Source organism: Halichoerus grypus, chromosome 15 (assembly GCF_964656455.1).
Source record: "Halichoerus grypus chromosome 15, mHalGry1.hap1.1, whole genome shotgun sequence".
NCBI lineage: Eukaryota > Metazoa > Chordata > Mammalia > Carnivora > Phocidae > Halichoerus > Halichoerus grypus.
In genome coordinates this window covers 31,545,130-31,559,435 of record NC_135726.1, presented here as the reverse complement: position 1 = coordinate 31,559,435, position 14,306 = coordinate 31,545,130, and the positions used below count along the sequence as shown (strand labels likewise).

Sequence of the window (14,306 nt, the reverse complement as noted above, 5' to 3'; positions counted from 1 at the left end):
ATGACTAAAACCAAGTTGCCTTTTTCAAAAAGGCCCACTTCATTAGAAGGGCCTGGAAGTCCTGTGACTGACATCTGGGCTCATCTCCCGAAAAAGGACAAAATAGCACCCACCTCAAAGGGCCCAGCAAGCCGTAAGCGATGGATAATGTTCTCCTCGATGGTGGGCTCACGGGAGGATGAAGGCAGTGTCCTCTCTCCACTGTATCATTCCATCTGCGTGCTCTTGAGTAAATCACTTCGCCTCTCTCTGCCTCAGTTCCTTCATCTGTAAAATGGGCTAATTGCTGACTTCCCTGGGCGGCAGGGAGGGTCCCAGAGACAGTGGATGGATGACACGGTGTGGTAGAACAGAAAACAGCAGAAAGCTAGCTATGTATGTGGAGGAAGAATATTTGCTGGGAGCCCCGAGCCTGTTGTGATGGGGCGAGTCTCACTGGTGAAGCTCTGGGTCTGAGAGGGGTTGAAGAGGTCCATCCAGCCTGCCCAAAGCGCTACAGAGTGGTGCAGGCACTCAGTGAGGGCAGGTCCAACTTCTCACAAACTGTGAGGGTCTGCCTGTGGACCTCTCTTTGTTACTTCTGAATGCTCTCTGCCTAACACAGTGCCGGATTCATCGTTGATGCTCAAGAAATATTTATTCCTTGCTGAATTTTACATCATACACTTAATTCACTGCCCTACGGACGGAGCGAGAAAGCGGCCAGAGTCTCGGCCCCTCTACCAAAGGCAAGGACAACACTTGTAGGGTGCACGCGGACTCTGGGGTCAGAACCACACTCGGAGCTCGGTTCTGCCGCATCCCGGCAGTGACTTTGTTTGAACTTGAGTTTAGGAAAACGTTGAACTTCACTTTGCCTCATCTGTAAAATGGGGATAAACAGATTCCTTCACCTTGTACATGTTGGCGCCTGGCATGTGCCTAAAAGGAAGGGTATCGGGACTGAAGTCAATCCCTTTCCTCCCTCCCCTTTACCCTCCTTTCCTCTCTCACCACACAGATCCCAGGAGATCTCACACCCAGTCCAATCCCAAGCCCCAGAAGTGAATCCGGTGCTCTCACCATGGCATTGATGTTTCTTATTCCTTTGAAGGCATCAATATTTGTTCAATAGTGTAAGTCTTAAATAAGCGTCTAAATGACATATTACAGATGATGAAAGTCATTTCCGCACAGAAGATTATCTCACATGATCATGTTTCCATCGTTATCTGGGGCCTCTGTAGTTGGCAAATCTCCACAGCTACTTAAATGATAACATTAGTCCTAATACTGTGTAAAATGACTAGTTCCTCAGGGTAGGTTTATTTTTAATAGTGTATGTCAGCAGCAAATAGCCTGGAAGACCCCAGAGGAAAAAGCACAGCTCCAGCTCTTGCTGAAGCGATGATATGGATATATTTAATATCTATATTAAAAACCTTTTAGGCGCCATGGTGATATTGAACTGGTTGGGTAGGCATTTGCAGGCAAAATCCTTGCCTGTTTATAGGGCGCGATGCAGTGTGCATTCCAGAAACCGTATGAGCTTGTTCAAAGTCAAATTTGGGCTTCAAAAATCTTTGACAGACATTTGACCCCAGTAGTAAAATATCCTGAAACACAAGCTGGGAGAATAAAATCGCTTCCTTTTTTTTTTCTTTTGTAAGTCTGTTGATAAGTTTGCTGCACTATTAAAATGTTTAATCACTTGCCTCCGGCAAGAGCAACCTTCCATCTGAAGTTGCAATTGCCCAGAACATAACTTGCTATACACCCGAAAGATGGCCAGGGGATCCTTAGAGGGACAATAAACCACAATTTGAAATCAGGCATATAGTCACAGATGAATGGGTTGAAAACAAGAACTATTTTGGAGTTGATGTCAGGGGACACAATATAAAATTGGCACCAATTTCCTCTCCCAGATGCACAGGGTTAAGTGAGAGCGTGGCCATAGGTCTGTCCTAAACTGTCCCCAGTCTAATGGCCCTGGGACAGCTGCTGGAAGGGGTGCCAGGGAGCAGAGAAGGGGCAGCAGGGGATGGGGCTGCTTGCTAGGGACATATACCTTCTAAGATGGGGCATTCCTCTCTGCTTCAGGCTGTGGTCAGAGAAGCCCAGCTGGGAAGAGCAACAGACAGAGAGATGCCCGGTTTCAGCAGATTGTTACCCTCCACGTCCCTTCCCTCGGTTCTTCGGAGGGGTGGAGCTCACTCCCACCTTCCAGATTTAACCTAGGGCAAAATGAGCTCTGGGGCAGTGCCTCTGAGGCGGGGAAGGTGACTGAGGGGCCCAGTACTGTGGACCTCACTCTTAGAGGAAGGGGTGTGGAGGCCCCCCAGGATGCCCACAAATAGTTAACTCCTTCTGGTAACCGGTCACCCAGGACAGTGCCTGGGAGGGCACCTAAAGCTAATGAGACAACTGGGAATGCTCAGATCATCAGTCCCTAAAAACAGATGTGTAGGGGCGCCTGGCTGGCTCAGTCAGTTAAGCGTCTGCCTTCAGCTCAGGTCATGATCCCAGAGTCCTGGGATCGAGCCCCGCTTCGGGCTCCTTGCTCAGCGGGGAGCCTGCTTCTCCTCTCCCCTCTGCCTCCCTCCCTCTCTCTCTCTGTCTTTCATGAATAAATAAATAAAATCTTTTAAAAAAACCCTGGATGTAGGGGCGCCTGGGTGGCTCAGTCTTTAAGCGTCTGCCTTCAGCTCAGGTCATGATCCCAGGGTCCTGGGATCGAGCCCTGCATCGGGCTCCCTGCTCAGCGGGAAGCCTGCTTCTCCATCTTCCACTCCCCCTGCTTGTGTTCCCTCTCTCGCTGTGTCTCTCTCTGCCAAATAAATAAATAAATTCTTAAAAAAAAATAAAAATTAAATTAAAAAAACCCCTGGATGTATAAAGGTATAGGGAGTTCCCTATTGATCAATCTAAATCCTTGGCTATACAAATAGCTAAAATTCCTTTTAAAATTTTGATAGTTGGATCCCAACCTGGGTTATGAGGAATAACAGGTGTTTTGGCAGAAAAGGGTACCATAGCTCAATATATTTGGGCAAAGTATATGTTGAGGGGTCGCGAGGCATATCAGGGCTCTGATGTGTCCCCAGGTGAAAAGCCCGTGAACAAAAGTGATTTCATTCTGCTTAACTGTTTCCCACCATGATTGGACTATGAATTCCTTTCTTCACAGAATGTTATTGCCATCATTTTGCCTTTGCAAAACGCAGTTTAAGAATCACCTTGTGGTAGGCAGAGCTCAAACGCCCCCTGCGCCTTTCCAAGATTCTCCTCTTCAGATTATCCGATCAAACCCCAATGCAAGGACTGCTGGGAAGAGACTCTGCAGGTGGAATTAAAGTCCCGAGTGATACGGAGACTATTCGGGTGGGCCTCACCCAATCAGTTGAACCCTTGATTGAAATCATGAGAAGGGTTTGTGGAAGTCTCCTTGCTGGCTTTGAAGGCAAAGGGGCCATGTGAGAAGGAGTGTGGACAGTGGGGGAAGCAGAGAGCAAGACCCGTTGCCAGCCTGCAGAGAGGTGGGACCCCAGAGAAGAGTCTAGCTGGCCTGGCACCTTGATTCTGGCCTCATGAGATCCTGCGTTGGGAAGTCAGGCGAGCCCGCCCGATTTCTGACCCACAGCACCGTGATGTAAGCGATGGCTGCCGGGAAAGCCACTAGATTTCAGTTACTTCATTATACAGCGATAAAAACCACTAACTGTTGATTCAGACAAATCAGAGCAGAAATAATCGCAGGGCACTCGTCCTTACCCCATGATGTTTGTAAGGTATTCTACACGTAGCCAAGCACTTCCCTGTAATCAGGGCTGGGCAGGAAAGGTGTCTCTGTGTTTACAGGCGAGGAACACGGAGGGCTTTGTTTGCCCAAGACACTCAGCTGGTACATGGAGGCAAGGCAGCTTGGATGGGGCTTTTCCCGTGATTTAGGGTGAGGAAGTTTCCTTTACTCTCTCTTGCTTTCGAGTAGGAAAAACGTGAGCATCGCATTGCAAGAGATGCTGCAAGGAGCTCAGAAAGGAGCGTGAAGACAATTCAGAGAAGGACACATCAAGCAAAGGATTGCACTCCTTCGTTAGAGAGGCCCTCTCTTTCATCTCTGGGTCTGCCCAGAAAAGCTTGTTAGAGCAAGGCCTCACAGCTGTGAGCCAGGGACAATGTGTGGGGGCAGGGTGGGGAGGCCGCCGGAAGCGGACTGCTGGGAAGCTTTCTCTGGGTGACTAAGGGCAAAGACACACAGGCCTATAATATCAAGAGGAACAGTGTCTGCAGGCTGACCTCCCAGATGGGTGGTTTGCAGAGGTGGGACTGGCCCCATAATTAATCTGCTTTCTTGGCCACAGCTAGCCTTCCCACCTGGGCAGCCGCGCCCCTTAAAGGGGTCCCTCACTTAGCATCATGAAGCAGACAAGTCATCCGGGACCAGCCCCTGTGGGCACAAGTGAACACGGAGGTCCAGAAACAGGATGAGACTTTTACAAGGTCCCAGGTGCCCTGACTTTCCATTCCAGGATTCCCCAACACACACACGCGCACACACACACGCACACGCACACGCACACACACACACGCACACACACACACACACGCTATACTTAGCTATATAGTATCATGGCATTTCTTCATGTTGGTTACTCATCACTTCCTGATGAACCAGAGCTCCTTACCCAGCAAATTTAGTGTGTCTAGGTCTGTGTGTGTGTGTGTGTTGTGTTCAGCATGAGTCAGAAGTCTGTGTTTACTATTGTCCTAATAATAATAAAGTCTAACACTGATGGAGTACAGACCCAGCGCTGGACACTGTCTTGAGAGTCTGCGGGTTAACTCACTTCTAAGAGCAAGCCCATGAGATCCTGGGGAAGCCATCCAGGTTCTTAACAAATGTTTCTGCCCAGAGGCAGGTCGAGGTTTTGCAGGGCCTGAAGCTGATACAATTTTGCAGGTACTATGGAAGGAAAAAAAAAGTTACAAATATAAAATTAGGTACAGGGTCTTGCAAAAGGAGCCCAAGGAAGAGAGGAGCTCTGAAGCATTATAGTAAATCTGCCTCGGTTTCCCTCTTTCTCCTTGGCACGAGTGAGCATTGACTGCTCCTGCCCCCCCCCCCCCACCGTGAAGTTAGCAAGACTTACACTGGGCAATGGAATGTGAGTAAACTTCATGTGCGTCACTTCCAAGAGGAAGTTTCAAGACTCAGTGTACGATTCCCCACTTTTCTCCCCCATCCTCACATTCACCGTCTCTGCACTGATGCTGGAAGCGTGTGCTGAGATGGAACATCCTCTGCCCGAGGACTCAGAGTCATTAAAATGATTAGAGCATCTCCTCCTCTCACCCTGCCCTGTGTCAACCCGCAGTAGAAGCAGAGGGTTGAGTGAGAAATGAGCTTTTGTTATATGAATTGACCAAGATTTTGGAGATTAGTTTTTTGGCTTTTTGTTGTTGTTGCTGTTTTTTGTTTTTTTTTTGGCCACAGTAAACCTAGCAGAACCTAACTGATACAGGTAGGGCATTATCATTGTTCCCATTTTCCAGATGACAAATCGAGGCACAGAGAGGTCTAGTAACTTGCTCAAGGTCACACAGCTAGTTAGTGGTAGACCTGAGATAAAGTGTCCTAGTTTCCCAGTGTTATCAGGGAAGGGGGGGGCTTTCTTAACTAAAGATACTTGTCCCTTCTGGAGGCTGCTACTCAGCTCCAGCTGATGGCTATAAAAGAGGAATGTGGGTCTATTGTTGCCAGATCTTCTGATTTTTTGAAAGAGAGGCCATAAATCCAGAGTTTCAATGCGAAATCCTGAATAATATAGATAAGCAACTCATTGAAGTCATTTTCTTTCTTTCTTTCTTTTTCTTTTGACCCCTGTGAGGTCAAGACGTCAGGAAGCTTGATTTGGCTCACCAGTTTGAGATCCTACAACATCCAACCTCTCATTAACAAACAAACAAAAGCAACTGGAGATTCAGGCTGGGAGCAAGTATGTGCTCAGTGACAGGGCTGTGACATGCAGCAGTCTGAGAAGGCTTCAAGGAGGCGGTAGCACTTGGCATGAAGGATTGCAGGCAGATGTCCAGTACCTCGAAAGGAGAGGTCTCATGCAGCAGGATGACTGGGGTTGGAGGTGCTCCTGGGCGTAGAGAGTAACATACGTTTGCAAGCATTCAATTGCACAGAACGTGTTTTGTCAAAGTCAATCAAATTTTTGTAGGAGGCTGTCATCCTCACATGTAAATACTCCTCAAGGAAACACTAATCGTTCCATATGATGCATATCTGGAAGCTTGGTTGGCACTGTGAACATGTGGGGTGAAGCAGAATGTGGCAGGTTGTCACTCAGCCAAAGGGACAAGGGGCGAGCACGGAGCAAGTCTTCCCAGCAACTGGAGATTGGCTTGGACCCCAAAGAAGCCGCTCCCTGATGAGGCCAAGGTATTTACATCCAACTTGTCTCTTCAGCTGCTTGTCTGCAGGGCTCAGCTTATTCCTGGGGAGTGGGACAATGAAGAGTTAAGAAGGTTATGTCTGTGTAACTCTTAACACTAAGGGAAGTCATGGTCAGATGAGACTCGTGTGCGTCCATGAGCATCTGACCTCTTGTATTAACCCAGAGGTTCCCAAAGCATAGAAGGAAACACAAAATGCCATAAGAATAAATGGGCTCAGGGCACCTGGCTGGCTCAGTCAGCAGAGCATGCCACTCTTCATCTCTGGGTCATGAATTTGAGCCCCACGTTGGGTGTAGAGATTACTTAAAAAATTTAAAAAAAATAAATAAATGGGCCACCTGTGGAAATAGAACCTTGTAAGCAAAGACAGTTGGAAAATTGAATTGCACAATGAAGCAAAACCCTTTGCTGCAGGACTTCTCAGAACCTTTAATGTCCCACAAGCACTGGGCATCTCCGAGCCCAACATGGCACCCTGCTTTGCCATGGAATTTTTTTTTTCAGAACTTCTTGGAAAAGAATGTCATAGAGAACCTGCTTTGAGACACACTGTCTAATTTTCTATTTGTGGCGTCTCTCCTCACCTCTCAATATCCTTGCCTCTTTCTTTCCAGGCTTCTTTAAGAATTGTAGTTTTTCTCTTTCTAGGAAATGGGTCATTTCTGCTTATCCACTAGTTTACAGGATTAGGGGGACCAGTGTAGATTGGGGGGAGGTCACCGCCTATCTGTCACTGTAACTGCCCGTCCTTGGGCTCTCTGGGGTGGCACCAGTATCTTCCCCTGTTCTCCCCTTGGGAGTGACTTTCCCAGATGGCATTTGCAGCCCAGGGGAGGCACTTCAAGGCACTTGGGAGGTAGTGACATTTAAAGGAAACGCTCCCTCCGCCTGGGGACATGTACTGGAGGAGGAAAAGGAAGAGGAGGAGGGAGAGGAGCCCCTGCGTGGTTGACCAAAAGGGGCCCCTTTTATGGCCTTCCTGTTTATGGCTGAGAAGTAAACAGCTTGGGAGGCAGGTTGTCTCCGACGGCAGCTGGGGCACTGGCTCAAGCTGGCTGGGGACCTTCTCTCTCTGGGTGGCAAGGGGCGGGGAATCTGCCAATCACGCTAGTCTCAGGGGGCATTTTCCCTTCACCTCACACCATCTGCTTCACCCACATTATTGGTCCTACTGCTTTTGAGGGACAGCTGGGGGTCTGTGTGCACGGGCTCGGGGTGCAGATCCCAGTTGCGCCGCTCGGTGGCTGTGTGACTTCGGGCAAGCGCTGAACCTCTCTGGGCGAGGGTCCTGTGTAGTGATGAGTAGGAGGGACTTGGGAGGATGTGGACACTGTGCCTAAGAGCAGCACTTGCGACTTGCCCCGCATGTGGTAAGTGTCAATACACATTTACTGCTATGATTCTTATTTCAAAGGTCTCCCCTCGACTAAGCCTCCAGGGCCTGGGGGAGGTGGGGGTGGGGGTGGAGGGCTGGGCGTGGGGGAGGGGGCCAGGCCCACCTCTGAGGGATCCCCCCCCCCCACCGCTCCCCGGCCTCGGTCGATGCAAGAGCTTTCTCTCACTCTCTCCGGATTGGAACCCGGAGCACTTAGCCTCCTGAGAAATGCAGGCTGTGATGGACGAGAAGGTGCCCCGGCCGGGATGAAGAACACGACGCCAGGGGCGGCAAACGCAAGAGAATCAATAAACTATAATTATCAGGAATGGTGTCTGTGGGAGGTGGGGAGTCCTGGGGGCAGAGAGAGACAGAGGAGGGACGGGAAGATGCCAGAGAGAAGGGACAGCGACAGCAGGACACACGAGCGCACTCTGACGGGTGCAGAGGTGTGCATGGGAGCAAGCGGATGCTAGCACAGGGAGCTGGAAGCGTCTGGCAGGCTCTTGGGCCCTCTGATCCTTGCGGGCGGGCCTGCTTCATGGGCAGCACGGAAGCGGCAAGAGTGGAAGCTCCTGGCCTGGTTTGTGCCGTGCTGACATCCGTGTTTCTATCCACGCGAGTCACCGTGTGCTTCTTTAAATTCCCCAAGCCCTCACCCGCCCACACCAGTGCTTTGAATTCCTAATAAGAATCTAAGAGCCTAAATATAATATCCGTAAAGATACCATATTAACTCTTCGATGCGAGGATGGGATTTTCTAATGCCCACTTAGGGGCCTGATCTAGTTAGTTGGGCTGAGAGAATAAAACAAGGTGGGTGGTGATGTATTGAGTCAGAAATGCTACTTCGATGTCACCAGGGTCTTCATCGTCCCTGAATTTAATGCTCCTTCCCCACCCCTCCCATGGCGGTTTCTGATGCAGCCCGTCTGGAATCTCTGGGTGAAGGTGTCACTGGAAGTTGAAGGCGAGCCTCGAGGACCCCGTGGGCCATTTGCGAGCTCCACTCTGTTGTCGCTCACCTTATACGTTTGCAAAGCCCCCCTCAAAAGTTGCCTTTTCTCTGATCCCCAATACCTGCCATTTTGAGGTCTCCTCCCCAGAAGGGATGACTAAGTCTGTGTGTATTTTCTTGACCTTGCATCCCCGCCACCCCCCAGCCCCCCGTTTGATCTGGTAACCTTTTTAAGCAAACAACTGGCATTGACTGAGTTCATTTGGGACTGATGTGTCTCCTGACTGTGTTAGAGACCCTCTTAGGAGGGAGCCTTCTGTGACCCTCAAATAGGTTGAATTCCTCCCCCAACTCTGCCTATTCTTAAGGACCTTTTTTTTTTTAGATTTTATTTATTTATTTGACAGAGAGAGAGACAGCAAGAGAGGGAACACAAGCAGGGGGAGTGGGAGAGGGAGAAGCAGGCTTCCCGCTGAGCAGGGAGCCCGATGCGGGGCTCGATCCCAGGACCCTGGGATCATGACCCGAGCCGAAGGCAGATGCTTAACGACCGAGCCACCCAGGCGCCCCAAGGATCATATTTTTTTTTAAAAGATCTTATTTATTTGAGAGAGAGAGAGAGCTCACAAATCGGGGGAGTGGCAGAGGGAGAGGGACAAGCAGACTCCCCGCTGAGGGGCTCGACCCAAGGACCCCGGGATCATGACCTGAGCCACCCAGGTGCCCCAAGGATAATATTTTTGAAAGCAAACACACATGCAAACAAGCTTGTTTTCCTTGGACTTTGTTGTGTGCCGGGCACTGGGCTAAGGATTCCACAAGCAGTATCTCAGTCAGCTGGCCTAATCTCAGTGGTCCCAGTAGGAACCACTTCTTCCCTCAGTTGTGGGTAGAGGTGTGGGACGGACTCACTGCCGCCCTGTCACAGAACTTGCTGGTGGCCAAGCCTCCAGGATGTCCAGGCTGCTCATCAGAATTGCACTGTGAAGTACAAGGTCATCACTGCCTTTCCCAGGAAGGAGACCCTGACAGGTTAACTCCCAAGGCCTCAGGGCTCACCGTAAGTGACCAGACTAGGTTAGATCAGGCCCCCCAACTCCCCTGAGGAGACGTCGATTAGGAGGAGATGAAGACCACACAGTGAATCCCATCCTGCTTGGGGGGGGGGGTCTCCAGGATCTATCTCACACATCCCCCTCTGCCTCCCGCCCACCACCTCAAAGGAGGTACCCCCACCCCCACCCCACCACCTTCTCCGGCTCTAGCTGACACATTTTACAAGGAGGTCAGCCTCCTAGCCCTCAGCTAGGGAATCACGAGGCTGCCTAAGTTTCCCCGGGTGCCGAGGGCAGGAGCTCTGGGCCTGGTACTGGGCCAGCCTGGCTTTCTCCACCTGGGCTTGCTCCCCGGGATTCTGTCTGTACTCTCTGGGCGGTACCATCCAGAAAGATCCCTGTGGTCTGGAAGCCGAAGGAAGAACTTTTTGTGCACCTGCTCTGCTGTGTCAGGGAGGGACCCCTCGGTAAGAAAATTGTTCGTGGGTTTGAGGTGGTTCGGTCTGCCCACAGAAGCCCCTAAAGTGTTCACCTTACGCAGGAGAGTGACAGGAAGAAAGGGGAGCCCAGTGCAGGAAAGGGGTTTGGATTTTTCCCTGATCACTGAGCATAGCGTTTGCCTCTTGGAAGGAGAATGTGATTTCTCTCTCTCTCTCTCTTTCTCTCTTTCTTTCTTGGTTATTTCAGGTTGATATGGTGACCTCCGAGCGAGGGCGCAGCAGGGAGCTTCCTTTCTTATCTTTTTGTTTTGTTTCGTGTCTGTTTCAACTGTATAAAACTGTCCGAGAGTTTCATTTGGATACAATGAAGCCAGATATCAAAAACATAAATTACCTTCAAGACTCGGGAGTCTTAAGAATTTGTAGGATTCTTCCCCCTTTCTAACCTCCATGCAAAATTTTCACTTAGTGACTTATTTTCCTACCTTGATAGGATATCACTAGAGAAAGGATTGTTAAAAAAGAAATGGTGTGTGTGTGTGTGTTTTCTGCTTTAATTAAAAGGAAAATAAAACTTGGAATGATAGTCTGCTGAGAAGCAGGTTTCCAGCCTGGCCAACGCCGCCCTCCGGGGTTATTTACAAGTACCAGGGCTCTGGGTTTGTCTAGTTTCTTCAATTCCCAACCCAAATCATGTTCACTCTTAAATGGCATTCAGGAATACAAATGTGAGACTTTACAGAAGGCTTAAATATGTGTAGGGATTGGAAGCAGCATTTCTTCAAATTTAAGGGAATTTTGGTTGTGTTAAGTGGAGTCCATTTTTCCCGTAAATTCAGTCTGCTGGTTTTTGTTTCACTTGGGGAAGAGAGCTAACTGGGAGCACCCCAAGCAGAGGAATTATTTTCATTAGATGTCTGCTTACTTGCTTGACAGGGAGGGAGACGTCTTAAAGCTCTAGAAGAATAAAAATGGCAGAAAAAAACCCACAAGTAATTACTTCTTTTTTTTCCCCCAATCTTTGTCTTTCTTTCTTTCTTTCTTTCTTTCTTTCTTTCTTTCTTTCTTTCTTTCTATACAGCTCCCCATCAGGCATGGTAGACATTGCCCCCTCCCTCCCCATGGCCCACACAGAGCAAGGCCAGGTGCCTGCTGGCCTGGACTCCCACAGGTGAATGGGGGGTGCGGGTCAGGGAGGGAAGGAAGATTGGGGGAGCAGAGCAGTTTCCATAAACAGATTTGGGGTCTGAACTTCAGCCACCATGCCAAGGGAAAGATGGGCCTGGAGGACAAGCTGCTTCTTTCTTTTTCTGATACTGAGTTCAACATCCCAAGATCAGTGAAACCTCCTGCTCAGGATGCTTTACAAAATGGTTACATAAACTACCGTGACTGGTGCTGGTGAGTTTTTAAAAAGTAAAGTCGGTCTTTTTTTTTTTTTTTTTAATTAATTTGATGCTAACCTTTCCTGGGGGAGACAGGAAAGATACCAGAGGAACGATATCGTAGTTACTGCCGAAAGTGATTACGAACTGTGTGGTTTTCGGTTTGGGACTGCTTCTTTTCCCTCCTTACAATATTTTATTCTCTTTTCCACACTCAAATGTGTGCATCAGAAAGATTTCGCCTTCTTTTTTTTTTATTTTGCCTTCTATTTTTTTTTTTTTTTATTTTGCCTTCTATTTTGTTCCTTTTTCTCCTCCCTGAAGATTCTGAATCTCTGCTCAAGGGCCCAGAAACATACATTTATGCACACATGGGGACATGGGCATGCACGTCTCCCTGGGTGACCCTGATTTCCTCTGTGGCTTCCCCCAAAGCCCCTGCTGTGCTCTGTTCCCCTTGAAGTTGACATCCGGGTGGCCCTGATACAGGCTAAAGATTTCAAGCTCGGCCCAAGTTCCCAAAATGTCTCCATCCCCCACGCACCCTGGGTTTCTGGCTGTTGTCTCTATTAGCATGGACCGAATGCCCTGCTTTGCGGGCTGATTTATGGTTGCATTAGGGAAAACTCCACAGAGGGTGTAAAATACAGTGTCCCACGCTTGGGCCTGATCTTACATGTTATCGGCGATTGCGAGTGCATTTTATAACCCTGGTGCCAAATCGAAATCAAGGTGATTTGCGCATCAATCTCCTGGATAAAATCAGGGCATGCTCTATTGCGGTTTGACCTTCGTGGTGCCTTTGGCTGGTCCGACTTGTCTAAGTCCCTTGGACAATTACCCAGGGACAGTTGGAAAATGCACAGATAATGGCCAGAGCTGGGATTACCAGCTGTATCAAAAGGCTTAACTGCTCACCCCAGAGACTCCTGAGCGACGGAGAAAAAGCCTTAGGAGGAGGCTCGCATGGTCTTTAAGAAAGGCAGGCTGCAGGCAGAGAGAGGGAGCATCTTGGAACCGCTTCCTCTTCTCGGGTGCACTTTGAGTAACCCCCGAACTCCGTAGCAAATCTGGAAAGAAAAACTCCACTCTCAGAAAAACCCAGGCAGATAACTGGGCTCCAGAAACCCCATGCAGGCCCTCCTTGCCTGGCTGACGATCCCAAGAGCTCAGCTGCCTGTGGGTCAGAGAAGGAATTAAGTTTCTAGAATGAACGGAAGGCAGGCATAGGAATGAAATTGGTGGCAGGCTTTTTTTTTTTTTGTCTTGACACCCCCCAAAGTGGGCTCTCCTTGATGGTTTTCAAAGAACGTGGTCAGAGGCTTCTGAAAAATCTGTCTCCTTCGAGAAAGTTCGAATCTTAACCCCAAATTTTGACGGTGGCATTTTAAGATCCTTGCAGGGTTAAAGATATTTTGAACAGGATTCGTGGCAATTATAGATTTTTAGAATCTGAAGGCTCTTTAGTGATGGTCAGAGGGTGTATTTAGGATAAATATTTTCAAGTCGGGGTTTTATGCCTATAATCTGAGTTTCTCAACTTATATTTAGCCCAAACTTCTTTTTAAAGTAATTTCTTCTCTTTTGAATCTGCACCCTTTCAGAGTCCAGGGGAGGAAGCTCAGCCGGCTCTTCAGATGGAAAAGCCTGTTTCACAAAGCCCTTTAAGATATGCTAATGTATATGGGCTGATTATTAAGATAAATACCTTGTGTTGGAAACTGGAGTTAATTATAATATATATAATTAGTCACTGGTCAGCCTAGAAGTTATAATTTATTGTTCCCTGATTTGCATTTATTATCAAAGATATTTAATTTAAAGGAATTACAAAAAAATAGCCTGATTTGAGTGGTTATGGAGATGGTGGGCATTTGGGAAACTTCAAAACTCTCTTCCCCGCCCCCCAAACTTTTCTAAACCCATTATATTCAATTTCAGGAAATAACACACCAACATAAGGAGATGGCTCCCGCTTGTTGACTGAAAAAAATGGGAAAGCCATTTTCATAGAAGAAAAGGATGCTGTTTTCTCTTCTAGACCCTCATTTTTGGAACACTAGGTAAGCTTGCATGATAAGAGGGTCCAAGTCCAAGTAGAATTATGGCGCTTGGGTGATAAGGACGTCTTTTGTGTCATGCTGGGGGGAGGAGAACAAGGTAAAATATTAGAGGCTTTTTCTTTCAGTTAATCATTTCTCCTGGACAGTGAAAAAGAGACCGGCAATTTGTTACAGATACAGCTTTTGTGTAAAAGGAGATTCTTGTGGCTTTTCGTATAAAGTCCGTTTCCATAAAGCCCTACCCGCCTTTCAAACGTATTGTTTCTGCATTCCTTATCCGGTTCCTGCTCTGTGACAACTCTGGGCCCCCTCAGTCACACAGGCCACTCTCTGGTGTCCCTTTGTCTCTGAATTAATGCGTGTGTTAGAGGGGCCCCTTGGCCCAGTGTGAGAAGGCAGCCCTCAGCCCTCTCGCCTCTAGGGATCCTTTTAAAAATAAATGCAGTGAAGAAAGAGAAATTAAGGAGTCGATCCCATTTACAATTGCACCCAAAACCATAAGATACCTAGGAATAAATCTAACCAAAGAGGCAAAGGATCTGTACTCAGAAAACTATAAAATACTCATGAAAGAAATTGAGGA

The 14,306-nt window shown here is 48.3% G+C and overlaps 1 long non-coding RNA gene across 2 annotated transcripts in view; it reads left to right on the top strand.

Moving 5' to 3' along the window:
• The window catches only part of LOC118542099 (uncharacterized), an 81,014-nt gene that overhangs the window by 22,570 nt on the left and 44,138 nt on the right, over nt 1–14,306 (top strand). The window contains exons 1-2 of one of the 2 annotated variants that reach the window (XR_004920417.2): nt 10,145–10,302; nt 13,602–13,723. This is a non-coding gene — a long non-coding RNA (uncharacterized LOC118542099). Of the gene's footprint in view, nt 1–10,144; nt 10,303–13,601; nt 13,724–14,306 lie in introns of those variants that run through there. The other variant, XR_013444094.1, reaches the window with a different exon arrangement.